The sequence below is a fragment of the Schistocerca gregaria genome, chromosome 2 (genome assembly GCF_023897955.1).
Source record: "Schistocerca gregaria isolate iqSchGreg1 chromosome 2, iqSchGreg1.2, whole genome shotgun sequence".
NCBI classification, from domain to species: domain Eukaryota; kingdom Metazoa; phylum Arthropoda; class Insecta; order Orthoptera; family Acrididae; genus Schistocerca; species Schistocerca gregaria.
In genome coordinates, this window is record NC_064921.1 from 470,183,360 (window position 1) to 470,199,411 (window position 16,052).

Consider the following 16,052-nt stretch of genomic DNA (forward strand, 5'->3'; position numbering starts at 1 on the left):
GAATAGTAGGTACGATTAAGAAAAGACAAAGAAGACTACACAAATCGGAACATTTTGTGTTGACTGTCCTCTGATTTCGATTGCTGCCTACATAAGTGGACTATCAGTACTGGCTCTGCCGGCCGGGGTGGCCAAGTGGTTCTAGGTGCTACAGTCTGGAACCGCGCGGTCGCAGGTTCGAATCCTGCCTCGGGCATGGATGTGTGTGATGTCCTTAGGTTAGTTAGGTTTAAGTAGTTCTAAGTTCTAGGGGACTGAGGACCTCAGCAGTCGAGTCCGATAGTGCTCAGAGCCATTTTTTTTTTTTTTTAAGTACTGGCACTTTGGAAGCGTTGCGAAATGTTCTTGTGTGGTGTAAGTCAGTTGAGAAACAAGTAATGAAACGTGTGTCTTTAAACATGAATGTCTCTGTAATCCCCTTTTGCAAGTCCTTGTTACTTCCATGTGTTAGTTACACCTTAGTTGTAGATCGGTACGAGGCAAGCGCAACCATCGGTCGCCTGTACTGATAGACAAACAACTAGACATTCCTCCTTTCATGGCACCGAGTGAGGTCGAGCAGTAGCTAGCACTCTGGTCTCACATTCGGGAGGACGAGGGTTCAAACCCGCGTCCGGCTATCCTGATTTGGATTTTCCGTGATTTCCCTAAATCACTTCAGGCAAATTCTGGGATGATTGTCTGCCTTTCTTTGAGAGGTCACGGCCGACTTCATTCCCTATCCTTTATTAATGCCATGGGAGAGATGACTTCGCTGTTTGGTGCCCTCCACCAAATTAACAAACATTTCACGACCCCTCTAGGTGCATAGGCTATATCGTTCTTTCTCTTCTTCTCCCTTCTTTCCTTAGAGATCGGCCGACTAATCGAGAATGGCATCCACCATTATACGAAAACTTCTCAAGATATGTTAGTTAGGGAATTTAAACTACCTGTAATACTTTGCGGGACTAATATTTATAACAGCGATCACTGACGAAATATACCGGAGTAATATACAGTCAATAAGACAGCCAGGAAGGTTAAAAACAAGAAGAACTACAGCTCTGGATATCCCGGGAAAGATGGGGTAATGGGTCGCCCTAGTGCTACCCTCTTTATGCGGTTACTGGTTTTTGCCTTTAACTGAGAGTGCCCTGTTAGCTCTGCTGACTAGAATGCCCATTGTCTTTAACACTGTCTTCAGGTGGGCGAGCTCATGAGGCACACCATCCGCATCCGAGACTGTTTAAGCTCTGAGTCTTAAGCACACTCGTAGTTTGCGACGAGCGATTGCAGCTAGACAGTACAAGTCCTATGGGTGGGCTTCCGAAAAACTGAATGCCTTTGTCTAACCTAAACATCCTGGAAAGGCAAACAATCACCTTTCTCTATTTCCATGGTGAACGGACTTCTCTAGCGAATGAAGATGAGATGATGAAAAAGGTCCATTTGTTTATCTGTTTCATAAGACCACACAATGAAAGTATTACCTACATACCCCAAAAATAGGGCTGGTTTTGGGGCCGCTATTCCAGTGCTCTCTCTTCGGAGTCTTCCATTAAAAAAATTTGGCCATCGATTTGAAAAATGACAATGTGTGGCTGTTCCTTCATTATGATGACATATACAACAGATATTATCCAGTCCGCAGCTCGTGGTCGTGCGGTAGCGTTCTCGCTTCCCACGCCCGGGTTCCCGGGTTCTATTCCCGGCGGTGTCAGGGATTTTCTCTGCCTCGTGATGACTGGGTGTTGTGTGACGTCCTTAGGTTAGTTAGGTTTAAGTAGTTCTAAGTTCTAGGGGACTGATGACCATAGATGTTACGTCCCATAGTGCTCAGAGCCATTTGAACCATTTGATATTATTCAAATTCAGAGATATACTGTAAGTTTTAAGAACACTGTACGTCTGTTCTGCAATAATTATGCGTACGTTGCACCACAACGTCTTGAATTGCAGTTAAAGACATGTTATAAAATTCGGTAACTACGTGTTTCTGACCTGGTGACACCGCAATGAAAGCCCTTCTGTTAGAACTGAAATCAAAATGATGAAGCTGTGCTTCGAAATGTGCACTTGCGAAGTAAAATTGCTATTATGAAATCAGTAGACCGGTTTAATTGAAATTTCTTTTCAATTCCCACTTCCGGTTTCGTCAGGAATAGCCATTTCAGCCGCTATACAAGCTCTTCTGCTTTTCAGCTACCCCTGCAGGATTCGTCCTGTGTTAACTAAGTTTTACGCACCTTCGAAGTTGCGCAATCGCTTAAGAAGCTGAACATACGTGGATTTTCAGTTCGTGGTAAACACGGTATCTTTTTTCAAGAATGTGGCTAAGACTTTAAGCTCAGCAGCTTCATCACAACTACTGATACAATACAATTCGGACTGACAAAAAATAAAAATAAAATAGCTGAAGGTGTTAACCCATTTAATGAAAGGTAACTTGGTGCATATGAGGTAAGTTACGTGAAGAAGTTGGTGGCAAGCAATCAGATAAAGAGCACAGTTGAGGAGTCCCACGCAGCGAGCTGCCTGGTGCACATAAATTCATATGATAGGAGAATAATGCGCTTGCCACTACGAGACGGGCTCTGTTCTGGCTTTGGGCCGCGCAGTCACTGCATCAAAGGCCATAAATATCCACGGCGACCCTTCGCCCTTAGCACGGCACAAATAATACTGCGGGTCCTGCGCCGCTATTCATCTCGTTTATAGCTCAATAGTAAACGGCGTGTCGTCACGCGAGGGGGGCGGAGACAGTCGCGACGCCAGCGCCGCGTCGTAAACAGCGGCCAATCAGCGCCGCACGCACCCTCCGCCACGCGCCTCCCGCTTGATTGCAGAGTCCTGGCCAGGGACATCATCGGCCGCCAGTCAAAACGGGCACGTATCTGAAATCGATCAACCATTTCGCACACTTGAAGAACACTGACCTCTTAGGGCATCGCGGGAACAGCGGTACCCAGAAAGACAACTTACTGATTTCCTACTGGAAAGAAACTGGCGATCAGTACGGTTCATCTTTCCAGATTTGGTGTTGCTCCAAATCACTCAAAGTGAAACTAGAACCATACAGTCCAAAAAGAAAAAAAAGAAAATCCATTGCCATTCCTTCCCATGCGAGCTGAAGATCTTTTTGTTGAGTCTGACAACTCTACAAACGAGTACACTCTCTCTCTCTCTCTCTCTCTCTCTCTCTCTCTCTCTCTCTCTCTCTCTCACACACACCCACACACACACACACTCACAAACACACACTTTCTCGTGATACGCCGTGCTGTTGTATGACCATGTACGAGCGTAACACGAACATCTTACCGTTCTATATGTTTACCGTTTTCATGCAGCTTATCTCAGCAGAAAAGCTTTTTTACTACCGTACCTATCATAGAATGTTGTAATGCCGACGTAGAATAATGACTATTAATTTATTTCATTTACGCCGTTGGTGTGAGGAGTAGCTATAAATCAACGCCACTACTGCTGTAGAACATTTTATTTAAAAAAAATACGTATTTACTTTTATACCTTACAGCTTGCAGCGATCAGTCATCCTTTTTAAATTTTATTGTGCAGATCTAGATTTCGGCTAGAAGCTAGCCATTCTCAATGCACTATTATTTTTGCTCATAGCATGTAATGCCTGTTGGTCGGGCTTCATCCACAGTTCAATTAATGTCTTTCGTCTTCGGCACATGCGTAATTACATAGTGCCAGTATCAGTCCCGTTATTTTATAGCCACACCTCGCATAGTGCTTACAGGCATGTACTCTATACTCAGAACTTGGAAACACTGCTCAACTTCATACAATTACATTGTAGTATCTGAAACTTCGTCAGCATTCTAGGTGAGAGATATATCCACAATGTTGCTGGGACTAGCTTCAACGTATAATGTGGTTAACTTTTGAAGTCATATGGAACAACAGCGATATTTTACCCCAATGTAAAAAACACCAATCGGTCTAGTCGGTAAATAGCATTTATCTTTGTGGTAACCGTTTGCAGTCATATATAGACCGCCTTCATGCCAGCCTCTGACTCCCTACTGACCATGAAGCCAAAGGGCAGAGCTAACAGGCCCTCTAGTCAACGACTCCACAGGTCACCACTGCCGTTACGTCCTGGTCTGAAGACAGCCTTTCTGTGACTGAAACCGCTTACCACACACGTAAACACTATTTACTATTTAGATTGAATGTTTTTAAAATATAATTTAGTGTTATGTATCTCATGGCTTTATAACAAGTTGCTATTTCGGTGTTTTTGTCTTTCTCTGTGCTTCCCAGACGGTACAAAAAAGCTACTCAGGCAAAATACTTAATTCATACAGCAAAAATAAAAGACTGATTTACACGTTTTCCGTGCCACTATTTTAAATTCACAGTTAAAAAATGTGTTGCTGTCCATTTTCAAAGTAAGCTTTCTCAATAAGTGGCTCTGAGCACTATGGGACTTAAATTCTAAAGTCATCAGTCCCCTAGAACTTAGAACTACTTAAACCTAACTAACCAAAGGACATCACGCACATCCATGCCCGAGGCGGAATTCGAACCTGCGACCGTAGCGGTCACGCGGTTCCAGACTGTAGCGCCTAGAACCGCACGGCCATCCCTGCCGGCCTTTCTCAATTAGTCTCGGTAAGAGATACGAATGTGCTGTTACCTGGTACAGCTTGTTTAACACAAGTTATTTGTTTAAATAATGATCACACGGACTGAGGACATAACGGTGGTATTTTCTCGCGATAGCTGACCGTTGGCTATACGTGACGTTCTGACCGACACGACTGTGGACCTCTGAAAAAGAAATCATAACTGTCAAATATTTCGTTACGTACATTTTTCAATGCATATTTACCTCCCGTCGCCCAGATAGCGAGGAAAACAGTGTGCCTAAAAATTGTCTTACTACGTCACAGACACAAGGATGATGTATGAACAACGAATTACGGTCACCTTCCTATTCCGTTTCTCCACCCTTTTGAAACTCGTTAGCCGAAATGGGGAGATATTCTGCTGAAATCCGTTGGTGATAAAGCACGGCATCGAAATTTCAGATTCGTTCTGTGGCAAGAATCAAACGGTAACACATGGCGAGGTGCACGGTGATGATTACTTAGGCACATTTCCTGTCGATAGTGTGAATGTCATACGATTTTTATTAGAAAGACATTACACGAACGTACGAGTACATTAAGTTTCACACAAATCCTACGATTCAGAGTCTTATTCACAGCATGTTATATTTGCAGACATAACCAGTTACGGATTTAAAGCCATTGTCAGAACATATAAGGCAGCGACACAGAGGACTTGCGTTCTGTGACAACAACAACAACAAAAAAAGACAACTATCAGACTGAGGCAATTTCACATCAAGCTTTCTTTGTTCACTTTCAGGAAAACGGTTCTATTCATATTTTTCATATTCTTAATATACTACTGGCCATTAAAATTGCTACATCACGAAGATGACGTGCTACAGACGCGAAATTTAACCGACAGGAAGAAGATGCTGTGATATGTAAATGATTAGCTTTTCAGAGCATTCATACAAGGTTGGCGCCAGTGGCGACACCTACAGTGGCTGACACGAGGAAGGTTTCCAACCGATTTCTCATACACAAACAGCAGTTGACCGGCGTTGCCTGGTGAAACGTTGTTGTGATGCCTCATGTAAGGAGTAGAAATGCGTACCATCACGTTTCCAACTTTGATAAAGGTCGGATTGTAGCCTATCGCGATTGTTGTTTACCGTATCGCGACATTGTTGCTCGCGTTGGTCGAGATCCAATGACTGTTAGCAGAATATGGAATCGGTTGGTTGAGGAGAGCAATACGGAACGCCGTGCTGCCTCCCAACGGCCTCGTACCTCTAGCAGTCGAGATGACAGGCTTCTTATCCGCATGGCTGTACTGGATCGTGCAGCCACGTCTCGATCCCTGAGCCAACAGATGGGGGCGTTTGCAAGACAAAAACCATCTGTACGAACAGTTCGACGACGTTTGCAGCAGCATGGATTTTCAGCTCGGAGACCATGGTTGCGGTTATCGTTGACGCTGTATCACAGACAGGAGCGCCTGCGATGGTGTACTCAACGACGAACCTGGGTGCACGAATGGCAAAACGTCATTTTTCCGGATGACTCCAGGTTCTGTTTACAGCATCATGATGGTCGCATCCGTGTTTGGCGACATCGCGGTGAACGCACATTGGAAGGGTGTATTCGTCATTGCCATACTTGCCTATCACCCGGTGTGATGGTATGGGGTGCCATTAGTTACACGTCTCGGTCACCTCTTGTTCGCATTGACGGCACTTGGAACAGTGGACGTTACATTTCAGATGTCTTACGACCCGTGGCTCTGCCCTTCATTCGATCCCTGCGAAACCCTACATTTCAGCAGGATAATGCACGACCGCATGTTGCAGGTCCTGTAATGGCGTTTCTAGATACAGAAAATGTTCGACTGCTGCCCTGTCCGACACGTTCTCCAGATCTCTCATCAATTGAAAAGGTTTGGTCAATTGTGGTCGAGCAACTGGCTCGTCACAATACGCCAGTCACTGCTCTTGATGAACTGTGGTATCGTGTTGAAGCTGCATGGGCAGCTGTACCTGTACACGCCACCCAAGCTCTGTTTTACTCAATTCCCAGGCGTATCAAGGCCGTTTTCCCGGCCAGAGGTGGTTGTTCTGGGTACTCATTTCTCAGGATCTATGCACCCAAATTGCGTGAAAATGTAATCACATGTCAGTTGTAGTATAATATATTTGTCCAATGAATACCCGTTTATCATCTGGATTTCTTCTTGGTGTAGCAATTTTAATGGCCAGTAGTGTACAAAAGAAGATGTTTTCCTCTATGAAAAATATTTCGTTTGTAGTTCTCCACACATTGTTACAAATAAAATTGCCGCGCTGTGTGCCTGCGTGGTCTAGGGCGCCTTGTCACGGTCCACGCGGCTCCTCCCGTCGGAGTTCGAGTCCTCCCTCGGGTGTGTGTGTGTGTGTGTGTGTGTGTGTGTGTGTGTGTGTGTGTGTGTTGTCCTTAGCGTAAGTTAGTTTAAGTTACATAACGTAGAGTGTAAGCGTTTGGGACCGATGACTTAAGCAGTTTGGTCCGTAAGATCTTACCACTAGTTTACAGTTTTACAAATAAAGTAAACATACTCGTCTCATGAACAGCCTGTCAGCTACTTTTTCACAGCAGCTCTGTCCCTACATCGATACCCCATAAGTCACCTTGCGGTGTGTGGCGGAGGGTACTTCGCGTGCCACTGTCACTTCCCCCTCATCTCCTTCCTATTCCCCCACATCCGGTTTTCTTGTTCCAATAACGCATTGTCCATGGGGAGAATGCTTGTTGGTAACCCTCTGCGTGAGGTCTCTAATTCTGCCTTCATGTCTTTTCGCGACATGGACCATAGAAGGGGAATGTATCCGTTAACTCCTCTAAGAACAAACAACGCCCGTGGTGCATAGCGCGTCAGTTGTAACATCTGTCACAGGAGTTGAATGAGCGTCTGTAAGGCGCATTCGCGCTTACTACGTGAACGTTTTATAAAACACTCTCTTCGTCTAGAGCTGGAATTGCTGAAATACTCATTCGTCACAGAAACATTTGAGTATTTTTCCGTTACATTATGCAGTTACAAAGGGTCACGGGCTACACTATAAAATGAAGGGCCAAAGGTAAGGGAAAAAATTATTCTTTTTGAAGATATGCCGTGTTTGACTCCCAAATGTTGCGGCTTGATGCGGCAATGTTTCGAGCACAGACACGACATCTAAGCAGTCTGTTTCAAACACGAATGTCGTGAACGGGCAACACGTCGGAAGTTAATCGATTTTGAACGTGAGCTGATATTCAGTGCAAATTACATGAATCGCAGCATCTGAGATTACAAAAGAATCGACTATATAGGCTGGAGAATTTGAAAAGGCGAATGAATAGTCTGAAGCTGACATGTAACGAGAGCTAGTGAGGTGAAGTAGCAGGAAGAAGAGGATTTCTGTTCAATGAGAGTAGCGCATTATTAACACAAAATCAAGTAGGAACAGTGCTGGAGGCGTAGGACGAAAATAACGAAATACCTTAAAACGATAAATAATTCAGCTCTCGGTAACGTCGAGAATTTGTTCAAGAACATCCATTATGAGTAGTGCTTTGGCCCTTATTATGCTACCACTAATAGTTCCGTAATGCTGATGTTATATTCCGACTTTGTGTTGGACGGACGAGGCATCACAACCTCACTTGCACCGTTCAGTAGTGTGCTACGTGACGTGACGTTATGTTGATGTTCCACCTAGTGCAAACACACCACCACTGCATGGTTACTCTCTCTTCCGTTACATATCGTTCCGTCGACGTCAATTTTACAACCGTTGGTTGATGAAGTAATTATTTGAAACTTTTAGTCGGTATGAGAGTTGACTACGGATAGCGTAAAAGGCAGAGCATTGTACATAAATTCAACTTGTCACAAAAGTTCATCGTTACACATACCTCACTTAAGACAAGAAAAATGCCTTTCAATAGTAGGCTGTGGTTTACATCGAACTCCATCTCTCCCACAGCAAATGATGATACGGAACACTGAGCCTGTCACTGAGGCGTGTAGCGATGGTGCCATCAATAGAACCCTGTCCGTCACAGGGGCGAACTAGGGTTTGTGGCAAATGTTTAGTCCCAAGTCCTCTATTTGGCGAACAAAGTGCGATAAATGAACCTATTTGATACCATTGGCGTACAACAACCGTCCGAATAGGTCTCCTAAGGCACAATGATACTGACCGACCACCGTCTCATCTCCTCTGCATATGGGCGTCACTGGACGCTGATTTGAAGGTGATGTGGCCAGCACACCTTTCTTCCTGCCATTTTCAATTTTCGTGACCGAAGACGCTACTTCTCAATCAAGAAGCTCCTCAGTTGACCTTACAAGGGGTGAGTGCACCTCGCTTGCCAACAGACCCGAACGGTGACCCACCCAGTTGCTAGCCAAGCCCAACAGCGCTTAACTTCGGTGACCACCGCAGCAAGGCTGTTGGCGTACAACACCTGCCTGAATCAAGAAGATCGCACTCAGTTTAGCCTTTCCCTTTCTCCGAACTTGAGCAAACCCTCTCACTTCTCCAAATTTCCCCTAGCCTAAGTCCTATTCCACGCATAATTTTGTTATATATTTATTTATTTGATTTTGAAAGTAGTCTTCATTTTTACCAAGTGTGTATAGTGTCAGAAGTAATAGGTTTTCCTTAATATTTATACAAAGTTTTAGATTTAGCAGTAGTATGACTAGAGCTCGTGATCAAATTTGGTTCATCGTGTGCATCACCAACTGCCTCTTACTCAGTGCTTAGGTTTAGCGTTTCCTGTTCTATCAAACAATACCTTTACTCCGCTAGTTCCAGCCCCTTCCCCCGTTCCTACCAACGAACCAAGGGCTGTGCCGCGGTGGCGTGGTATGACTGCCTCAACGGTTCATAAAGCCGTTGGGCAATAGTAACCCCATCGGAGAGTTTCTTGTGGAAAGGCCAGACTAAGGAGACGTTCCTGGAGATGGGTGGCATCCCTATAGTAGTTGCAGCAGCAGCTGTCTTGATGACTGGGCGATCTAGCCTTGTAATGTTAGCCAACATGGCCTTGCTGTGCTGGTATTGCAAGTGCCTAAAAGCGATGCTACAGCTGTTACAAATCCCCAGCAAATTCGGTTCCACAAATGAAAAAACTCAAGGCAATTGTCTTCATTGTCTCTTTTGTATGAGTACGATGTACATCAATGAAAAGAATGTAGACATGCCACTCACCTGTGGACAATGTAAGTGAAACCTTAAACAGAAGACGAATGGCGTAATGACCAGTGTGTCTTTTTCTTTTGTTTCCATTTATTTACTGTCAACTCCAGCAAGGAGAAGAGTTACATTACCTGATGTAATTGCGCTAGTACAAAAGAGATAAAATCAATTTTGTGTTATGTTTTCAATAACGTCATGTTTACATGTGTGGTACACTGTGATACGCTGTTCAACAGGTCTTGAGAAAAGGAAGTAGATTACCGAATTATAAAAATGTTGTTTTTTTGAAAAATGACGTATTGCTTTTATCATCGCCATAACGAAGGTACAGGGAAGGCAATGATGCTGGTTTTGTCCCCCTGTTAGTTGCACATTTGTTTGCCACATTTTGTATTTTGCCTCCGGGCAAAAAGCTATTTCGGGTGGTCAAGGTAAATGGGACGCCTGTATATTCTTACGAATGTACACTACCAACCGACCCGACGTAGCCAATCCTCCCCCTCCCCAACCATGACTACCCTGATGGAAACTTATTTAGCAAACGTGTTTTCAGATGACTGGAGCACGGAAACAGGACGTAAGGGAGGTGGACTACTGTTCAAAATATTATGTACTTACTCCCTTCTACAAGTCGTAGAAGTTTGTAATTGGAATTTCCGAACACCCTTTACAGGGTGTCTAAACCGTATAGTTTGATGTACAATTTTTTTGTGGTAGAAGGTATAGTAAGCCAAAATTTGGACAATGAAAACTTGTATCCACTAGAGACGTATAATTCAGTATACAGGCTGTCCCAAGTTTGTATTCATTCTTTGACCTAATAACTGAATAATGTTTTTATCCTTGACGGAAAGTATTGAAAATACAATAAAAACACTTGCACAAATACAGAGTGCGGTATATCAAAAACGTTGAAGAAACAGTCTTCAATTGAAGAGAACGCTAGCCGGCCGGTGTGGCCGAGGAGTTCTAGGCGCTTCAGTATGGAACCGCGTGACCGCTACGGTCGCAGGTTCGAATCTTGCCTCGGGCATGGATGTGTGTGATGTCCTTAGGTTAGTTAGGTTTAAGTAGTTCTAAGTTCTAGAGGACTGATGACCTCAGATGTTAAGTCCGATAGTGCTTAGAGCCATTTGAACCATTTTTTTTAAAGAGAATACCGTTATTCAGAAATGCCGTTTACTTCTTGCACGCAAAATGGTTGATTCTGAATGAGTCTTACATAGATGGCGACAAATTCCACATACGGAGGAGAGTATATGGATAAACAAACGCGGATAGCACATAAAGATAATAAAGAAGCAGCAATAAATTTACTTGAAGGAACAACAGTTTTATGAAGTAATTACTGAAGTTACTGGGTGCTAAGGTGACCCCTCAACACAGGGGTGACAGCAGCGGTAGTAGAAACATTTGCGCCGTGTATGGATAATGCCGTTGGACACAGCACGACAAGAAAACAGTTTTCTCGTTGTAAGGAGGATCGTTTATACATTAGTGATCCTACACGTTCAACAAGACCTGTGGGAGTTTAATGAAGATCATTTGAACACATTAATCATAATGATCCACAACATTATACTAGAAATCTGGCAAAATGTGCTGAACTGTGGCTATTCCACCATCGTGCTATATTTGCATGCATTGGAGAAGGGGCAAAACTCGGGTGTATGGGTACCGCATGCTCTAAGCCAAAATCACAAAAATCAGTGGGTTCATCTCTGCTTGCTCGTGAACGTCACCGACCATTCCAGTCCTGTATCGTTACTGGTGACCTGAAATGATGTCTTGATGCTAATATAGGCAAAAGAAATAACTGGTTGAATCCAAACAAACCAGCAACTCCACGAAAGATAATGTCATGCATCTGGTGGAACAGCGACGGAGTGGTGCGCTACGAATTTCTTCCAGGAGGTGTAACCATCGCTGTTGACATTTGTTGTCAACAACTGAGACGTCTTGCAGACGCAGTACAAGGACAACCACCTGGAACACTGCGTCAACTGATGAAACTCCACGATAATGCCCGCCCGCATTCTGTTCTACTGACAAGAAGCACTATACGGAAGTTGGGTTGGGAAGTATTTCTGTGCCCACATTATTCGCTTGATATGTTGGAACACGTGAGGCAATACTGACCTTACGACTTATCTTAGAAGAAAGATTAAGAAAAGGCAAACCTACGTTTCTAGCATTTGTAGACTTAGAGAAAGCTTTTGACAATGTTGACTGGAATACTCTCTTTCAAATTCTGAAGGTGGCATGGGTAAAATACAGGGAGCGAAAATCTATTTACAACTTTTACAGAAACCAGATGGCAGTCATAAGAGTCGAGGGGCATGAAAGGGAAGCAGTGGTTGGGAAAGGAGTGAGACAGGATTGTAGCCTCTCCCCGATGTTATTCAATCTGTATATTGAGCAAGCACTAAAGGAAACAAAAGAAAAATTTGGAGTAGGTATTAAAATTCATGGAGAAGAAGTAAAAACTTTGAGGTTCGCAGATGACATTGTAATTCTGTCAAAGACGGCAAAGGATTTGGAAGAGCAGTTGAACGGAATGGACAGTGTCTTGAAAGGAGGATATAAGATGAACATCAACAAAAGCAAAACGAGGATAATGGAATGTAGTCAAATTAAATCGGGTGATGCTGAGGGAACTAGATTAGGAAATGAGAGGAGTAAAGGAGTTTTGCTATTTAGGAAGTAAAATAACTGATGGTGGTCGAAGTAGAGAGGATATAAAATATAGGCTGGCAATGGCAAGGAAAGCGTTTCTGAAGAAGAGAAATTTGTTAACACCGAGTACTAATTTAAGTGTTAGGAAGTCGTTTCTGAAAGTATTTGTATGGAGTGTAGCCATGTATGGAAGTGAAACATGGACGATAAGTACTTTGGACAAGAAGAGAATAGAAGCTTTCGAAATGTGGTGCTACAGAAGAATGCTGAAGATTAGATGGGTAGATCATGTAACTAATGAGGAGGTATTGAATAGGATTGGGGAGAAGAGAAGTTTGTGGCACAACTTGACTAGAAGAAGGGATCGGTTAGTAGGACATGTTTTGAGGCATCAAGGGATCACAAATGTAGTATTGGCGGGCAGCATGGAGGGTAAAAATCGTAGAGGGAGACCAAGAGATGAATACACTAAGCAGATTCAGAAGGATGTAGGTTGCAGTAGGTACTGGGAGATGAAGAAGCTTGCACAGGATAGAGTAGCATGGAGAGCTGCATCAAACCAGTCTCAGGACTGAAGACCGCAACAACAACAACAACTAGTATCCTCAGATTTTCACCTTTTCCATTCTCTGTCGAGCAACCTTCAAGGAACTTCTTTTGCGGGCATGGCTAGACAAGTTTTTCGTTCCGGTACCATATGATTTCTACAGCCGCGGAATCGAAAAGTTAGCCGGCGGCGGTGGCCGAGCGGTTCTAGGCGCTCAGTGTACTAAGGTCGCAGGTTCGAATCCTGCCTCGGGCATGGACGTGTGTTATCTCATTAGGTTAGTTAGGTTTAAATAATTCTAAGTTCTAGGGGACTGATGACCCCAGATGTTAAGTCGCATAGTGCTCAAAGCCATTTTTTATCACATAGACTACCAGGTTAGATACGAAGTACACGCTTAGTGCTCAGAGCCATTTGAACCATTTTTTTTTCGAAAAGTTACAGCAGCGCTAGTTGTGAAAGACAATATAACATTGGTGTATTTATGTATCTTTTAAATGTATCTGTTGTGTTTAGGCCGCGCGGGATTAGCCGAGCGGTCTTGGGAGCTGCAGTCATAGACTGTACGGCTGGTCCCGGCGGAGGTCCCCACGGGCATGAGTGTGTGTGTTCGTTCTTAGGATAATTTAGGTTAAGTAGTGTGTAAGCTTAGGGACTGATGACCTTAGCAGTTGAGTCCCATAAGATTACACACACATTTGAACATTTTTTTGTGTTTTTAGCATACAAACGGTGCTAACTTATGCACCTACCTAATAAATGTACAGTATGGTACTTTATATGGTGAAAGACACATAGAAAATTGCTCATTAACATAGAAGGAAATTTGTTGTGATTCATTTGCACTGCCAATTTTTGCCAGTGATTGGTGGTTCCAGGTTACACGACCAGCAGTTTTTGTTGTATCAAGAACGTTATAGCCAATTCGGCAGACCCCATACCTGCCCGCGCCGAAAGCCAGGTCTTGGTTCTCCGGCGCAAATATTGCCACCTCTGTTGTTTGGGAGTCCGGAGGAGGCGGCCCCCCTGTGACCCCTGGACAGTTCACCGTTTGTGGCGGCCAGCTGGAGCGTGAATGCTTTCTCTCAGGCGGCCCCAGCGGGCCGGCGCGCCATTGTGACGTGCGCCGCTCTTCTGGGAAGTGCCGAAGGCTGCCCGCGGCTCTCCAGCGAGAGGCCAAGGCTGCGGCCCGCGGTCGTAAATCGGCCCCGTATGGAGTTGTCGCCGTGTCGCGCCCATCCAGCCGCGTTCCTGGAAGGGCGCAGGTCCCGGCCACGGCTCATCCCGGCCGCTTTCTTCCCGCGGATATTTATCGCCCGCCATAAAAGCCGCGTCTGAATTGAGCTCTGTCCGGCCCTCAATAGGCCGCCACTTCCGTACGAAACAAAGCCGACTCTCCGGTGCGGGGCGCGCCGCGGCGTGGCCCATACAGATACACCGCCGAACCCAGTGACTGGCGTCGCTTTAAATCGCCGCCCATCGGCTGCACACAGCCCGTGGGCGCGCCTCGCACGTCCACACAGCAATTACTCGTCCGGTGGCTGTGACACTGCAACCACTTCCCGTACACGTGGAGTCTCTGCAAAAGTGTCTGTTACAAATACTCCTGTACGCACCAGTTTCCCCAACACAGCAAAGGACCCTTCCTTCCTACCAGACCTCCTTCATTTCCAAAGTCCCTACAAAGTTCACTTTAATCAATATTTCGCAGCTTCAAACGTGACTGTATTCAATACGCTTGAAGCATGAATTAAAAAACGCCTTCAGTCACCGCTTTTTGTATTTTATTAAGTACACGATGCATTTCGGATCCTGTGGGTCCATCATCAGGTGTAGTTCATACATGCTTTATTTTTCCTCTTGAAAGAGAAGAAATGAATATTCCTATCACGAAAAGGTGGCCACACTGTGAAAGAAGATAAAATATTTGCCAGTATCCCAAAAAATGGCTAAACTAAAACTAAACTCCGTCCGAACAGGCCTTGGAAACCCCAACGGTACCGACCGGCCGCCGTGTCATCCTGAGCTCACAGGCGTCACTGGATGCAGATATGGAGGGATATCTACATCTACATCTACATCCATTCTCCGCTAGCCACCTGGCGGTGAGTGGCGGAGGCTACTTTGAGTACCTTTATCGGTTCTCCCTTCTGTTCCAGTCTCGTATTATTCATGAAAAGGAAGATTGTCGGTATGCCTCTGTGTGGGCTCTAATCTCTCTGATATTATCCTCATGGTCTCTTCGCGAGATATACGTAGGGGGGAGAAATATACTGCTTGGCTCCTCGGTGAAGGTATATTCTCTAAACTTCAACAAAAGCCCGTACCGAGCTACTGAGCGTCTCTCCTGCAGTCTTCCACTGGAGTTTATCTATCATCTCCGTAACGCTTTCGCTATTACTAAATGATCCTGTAACGAAGCGCGCTGCTCTCCGTTGGATCTTCTCTATCTCCACTATGGCCCTCTGAGTCTCGTGGGCGAACTTCGCGAGCTGAGTTTCACATGATCGTCTTTTTTGAAACCCATGCTGATTCCTACAGAGTAGATTTCTAGTCTCTAGAAAAGTCAGCACACCGCTCTCCCGTCCGTATGAATGTTTACGAGACCGGAGCCGCTACTTCTCATTCAAGTAGCCTCTCAGTTTGCCTCACAAGGGTTGAGTGCACCCCGCTTGCCAACAGCGCTCTGCAGACCGAGTGATCACCCATCCAAGTGCTAGCCCAGCCCGACAGCGCTTAACTTCGGTGATCTGACGGGAACCGGTGTTACCACTGCGGCAAGGCCGTTGGCACAAAAAATGGCTAACCTTTTCAAAAAACAAATGTAGCGCTTGCATTCTCAACTAACAATAAGTTAGGAAACTTACTCGTCCATAATATAAAATCAAATACTCCAACATATAACAACAGTGAAGTGTAAAAAGTATCATGCCCCAGCTGTCCTGCCTACTATGCAGGGAAAACAGACAGAAGCTTCAAAATCCGTTTTCAAAAACACATAAATGCTTTTAGGCTCAGCCACTTCGAAAAAACAGT

The 16,052-nt window shown here is 44.7% G+C and overlaps 1 pseudogene; it reads right to left on the reverse strand.

The window, feature by feature from the left end:
• Positions 1-15,689: 15,689 nt before the first annotated feature.
• On the reverse strand, positions 15,690-15,807 carry LOC126337170 (5S ribosomal RNA; annotated as a pseudogene).
• Between the last annotated feature and the right edge of the window lie 245 nt (positions 15,808-16,052).